General features: G+C 30.0%; 1 long non-coding RNA gene across 1 annotated transcript; it reads left to right on the forward strand.

The window, feature by feature from the left end:
- Window positions 1–1,763: 1,763 nt before the first annotated feature.
- On the forward strand, window positions 1,764–2,920 carry LOC117610995 (uncharacterized). The gene is made up of 2 exons (XR_004583051.2): window positions 1,764–2,536; window positions 2,613–2,920. It is a non-coding gene; the product is annotated as an uncharacterized LOC117610995 (long non-coding RNA).
- The last annotated feature ends 2,525 nt before the right edge of the window (window positions 2,921–5,445 follow it).

Here is a 5,445-nt window from a genome sequence, read left to right on the forward strand (position 1 = left end):
AAATTCAACAAGTGAGTTATATTCTAATTAAATATGACCGTAAACATTATTGACTCCATCCCCACTACTTTATAAATTATAGATTATAAATTGTAAGTGATTATGTCCATGCAGATGCAAATAGAAGGTAAAATTCATAACTGACTGATGTATAAAGATAGTAAATAATAAATATAATGACAAATAAAACAAATCAAATATAAGGTGCGTGGTTCAATTAGACACCACACCATTACATAGTAAAAGAATAAAATAAAGAATAACAGATAAATAAATAAATAAGCAAAGAAGTAGGGTATTTGAAACGAAATTCAAATGGAGTGGTTATAACAGAAGCCACGCGCTGTCAAGCATTTGAATGGACAAAATCATCTATCCTCTCAAGAAAATTAACCGTACTTAAATCCAAATAACTCTAAATAAATAATTGTAGATAATAAGCGAATGAATGAATGAGTGAGTGAGCAATAGAGCTATTAAAGAAGTTAATCAAGTTAAGGCAAATAAAGGCAGATAGAGAGAGTAAGGAAAGTAAAGAAAGTGTAAAGTATAGTATATAGACGAACGTAACTGACACAAAATAAAATAGAATAGAACAAGATACATTGAAGTACATTCCACCAACAAGCATATCCATACACTCATTCATACATCTCACATAGACGCAGTCATCCAATGAGGCTAAATCAAATAAATTTACAGAATCCATTACGTTGAATATGCAATGAGGCAGATTATATTATCCTGAACAGACATAATATTAAGAAGGTAGAAGGTACGAAGGTACGGTAAGATAAAATGAATACACTCAGCACTCGACAAGGCAACTAAGTGTTTCAGATATAACTGTCAATTAACTTTATTCATTAATTAGCCGTAGAAGGATAATGATGCAAAATATTACACAATATTACACAATACTAACTGAATTTATTGCAAATAATATGCAATATGCAAATTGGGTATAAGTATGAGTATAAAAATATGTATAAGTATAAGAATAATGAATATGTAAATATAAATATACAAATATATAAATAAATATAAATAAATACATATATATAATATATCAGAAAACGGAGCACAATAGCACATGTCACCACTCATTGCAATGGGTACACGCACAAATCACAAACTCACACGCACCGATATTCAATATTCAATATTAATGGCCTAATCAGAACTCAGCAATTTAACGATTCAATTAATTCACGATCCTCCTCCATGTCACAACCGAGTACATGGCACATGGAGATGGAGTAAACCAGTGCCGCCGATGATCATGTCAACCAAAGATAAGAAACCGCGTGAAGCTTAAGCCATAAACCATACGCCATATAGATGCGTAACCTTCGAGGAATTTCGTAAAATTTACAGTTCGTCCCATTATGTCCCATTATGTCTGTTGTCTATTAAATTAGTTATCAAATTAATTAATTGATTATTACACGGGACGTACAAGCGCCCGCGACTAAATACATCAATAAAACACTTTCAATAAATTACAGTGAACGAAACCAAACACGAATAGAATGCAACGGAAGGTAACGATAGCGGAAAACATTCCGGTATCTCACTAAATAAAGTAAAGTACGCAACACTATCCGTTGATAATGATTACAAATTATCCTTAGTTGGTAACCATCTGCAGCACCGGCAGCCAAATATTATCGGCCACAAGCATTCTACTTATTTACCATACAATACTCGGCCGTTCATCCCGTAACGATTATCCACCGACCAGCTATCCGCCGCGCAGCAGTTACCCACCGCGCGCCAGATATCTGCTACATCTCAGTTACCGACAGCTAAACTATCCGTCGCGCAACCGCGCCATCCTAGGAAGCCATACTTACCATCAGACTTACCATAAAAGATAAGTCCGATATCCAATACTATTCACGGAAAGGTAATTATAAACGGACAAATAAGACCCCAGACGGATTAAAATCATGAATAAATCAATTAATAAAACATTACCACGACTCACGGGAAAGGTAATTATTAAAGCAAACGGGCAACAAATAGAACCCCAGACGGATTAAAATCAAGAATAAATCAATTAATAAAACAATACCACGGCTATCATTTATTATTTATAAATATATAAATCATACGTTTGCAATAGTGTAGGATGAAGTAAATGTTAAGTATAAACAATGATGAAGATAGAATGAAATGAACGAAATGAAATCAACCCGAATAAGATCCGCAGATTGCAGGACGCATCATGTTACTGCCTATCGCGCCGCAGGAGACAAACTACGCAGAACAACGAAACAAAGAAACCACCACAGAACGAAAGGCCGAATAAATAAACGAATGAAACATTCAACCTAAACAGAATCGAAATCAAATATAGCCATCTCACAACGTCAGATAACGCATGGAGTCAGGAAAGTCACGCAGGACCAATCATGTAACACCCAGTCAGTTAATAAATAAATGTAACCAAAGTAGAATCAAAGCAACCAAGGCAGCAGGTAACTAGCAGAAAGGAGATATAAAAGAAAAGAAGAGAAAAGAAACAAACAAGGTAATGATTATAATAACGCATAATAAATTTAAACAAGAGTAGCACAAGTTAATGACATGAATATTAATTCCTACAGGAACAGCACACCGTCATCAAAGAGCTATACTATTATCGAAGAGAAACAGCTTGAATAAATTGAATTAAAGAATACCAGAGAAGAATATCAAAATGTCAAAATGTCCAAGGAATGTCCAAGGATAGAGGTGACAAGAAATAAAATAAAATAAATGATGGTAGACAGTGATACGTGGCACAAATAAATTAAAATATAGAAAATATATATAGAATAATTGTATGCAAACAAACCATAATTATATTAATATTAATGCCATTTACAGAACTTTGTACCATCGTGAGTCAAAATAAACTAAATCTTAACAGTTACCTTGATTCAATTTAATTCAGAATGAATGAACAATGACAGCATGAAATGAACGACTGAACAATGAAATAATCAATTAAAGATATTAAGAAGAATGAGGTAAATAATGAGGTAAATAATAAATAATAAGCATAAAGTAAAAGTGAAGGCCGTAACCAACCTAATGTAAATAATGTAATGTAATGCACTGTAATATAAGTAATGCAATATAATGCAAAACAGAATGCAATAATAAACTGAATACAAAATACAAAATACAAGAAGTGAATTCAATAGATATAACTGTAAAGATTATTAACTACAATACTCTATTTCTTTACCAGAGTAGATTATAAGTTAGACTGTAACTGGTAAATGGTAGATGATAAATGGTCATGTCAATACAACTGCAAATACAACTAATTAATGAATGACATATCAAAATAGAGTAGCTAAAGCAACAAATAGATGAAATGAAATATAAGGTACGTAGTTCAATAAACACTGTACCAGTGTATGAACTGAAATAAGAATAAAATGAAATAAAATAGAATAAATAAATAAGTAAATAATAAATAAGAGTAGATGAATGATAAGATTATAATAAAATTCACGCACAATCAAAGCATTTGGATGGACAAAACCACTTATCATAGTAGAGATAGCAAAACTTAATTAAAATAAGTAAAATAAGGTAAAATAAATCAATCATATCCATTAACCTCAATTGATCAGAATGAGTGAGTGAATGAATAATGAATGAGTGAATGGAACGATTAAGGAAATAAAGAAGGTAAGAAGGCGTGAGTGAGAGCAAAAAGCATGGATGTGTCAGAACGAATAAACAATGAGAGAATGAAAGAATGAATGACTGAACAGTGAAATAATCAATTAAAGATAATAAAGAAGAATGAGGTAAATAACAAGATAAATAATAAGGCATAAAATATAAAGTGAAGGCTGTACCAACATAATGTAAATAATGTCATTTAATGTAATGTAATATAATGTAAAACAAAATGAAATATACTAAAATAGAATACAAAATACCAGAAGTGAACTCAATGAAATATAACCGTAAAGATTATTAGCTACAACACTCTATTTCCTCACCAAAGTAGGTTATAAACTAAATTATAAATGGTAAATGATTATGTCAATGCAAATGCAAATAGAACTGATTATTGGATGATATATCAAAATAAAATAGCTAAAGCAACAATGAAATCAAATGTAAAGTACGTAGTTCAATACACACTATACCAGTGTATAAACTGAAATAAGAATAAAATGAAATAAAATAAAATAAAATAAAATAAAATAGAATAAATAAATAAGTATATAATAAATAAGAGTACTTGAATGATAAGATTATAATAAAATTCACGCACAATCAAAGCATTTGGATGGACAAAACCACTTATCATTGTAGAGAAAGCAAAACTTAATTAAAATAAAGTAGTATAAATCATATCCATTAACTTTAATTGATCAGAATGAATGAGTGAATGAGTGAATGAATAATGAATAATGAATAATGAATAATGAATGAATGGATGGAACGATTAAGGAAATTAAAGATTAAGGAAAATAAAGAAGGTAAGAAGGCGTAAGTGAAAGCAAGAAAGCAGGAATGTGTCAATGAATAAACAATGAGAGAATGCAAAAATGAACGACTGAACAGTGAAATAATCAATTAAAGATGTTAAAGAAGAATGAGGTACATAATGAGGTAAATAATAAATAATAAGCATAAAGTAAAAGTGAAGGCCGTAACCAACCTGATGTAAATAATGTAATGTAATGCACTGTAATATAAGTAATGCAATATAATGTAAAACAGAATGCAATAATAAACTGAATACAAAATACAAAATACAAGAAGTGAATTCAATGAAATATAACCGTAAAGATTATTAGCTACAACACTCTACTTCCTCACCAAAGTAGATTATAAACTAAATTATAAATGGTAAATGATTATGTCAATGCAAATGCAAATAGAACTGATTATTGGATGATGTATCAAAATAAAATAGCTAAAGCAACAATGAAATCAAATGTAAAGTACGTAGTTCAATACACACTATACCAGTGTATAAACTGAAAGAAGAATAAAATGAAATAAAATAAAATAATAGAATAAATAAATAAGTAAATAATAAATAAGAGTACTTGAATGATAAGATTATAATAAAATTCACGCACAATCAAAGCATTTGGATGGACAAAACCACTTATCATTGTAGAAAGCAAAACTTAATTAAAATAAAGTAAAATAAAGTAGTATAAATCATATCCATTAACTTTAATTGATCAGAATGAATGAGTGAATGAATAATGAATAATGAATAATGAATGAATGGATGGAACGATTAAGGAAATTAAAGATTAAGGAAAATAAAGAAGGTAGATAAAGAAGATAATGAAAATAAAGAAAATAAAGAAGGTAAGAAGGCGTGAGTGAGAGCAAAAGGCAGGAATGTGTCAACACGAATGAACAATGAGAGAATGAAAGAATGAATGACTGAACAGTGAAATAATCAAT

The sequence above is a fragment of the Osmia lignaria genome, unplaced genomic scaffold (assembly GCF_051020975.1).
Source record: "Osmia lignaria lignaria isolate PbOS001 unplaced genomic scaffold, iyOsmLign1 scaffold0040, whole genome shotgun sequence".
In the NCBI taxonomy this organism is placed as follows: domain Eukaryota; kingdom Metazoa; phylum Arthropoda; class Insecta; order Hymenoptera; family Megachilidae; genus Osmia; species Osmia lignaria.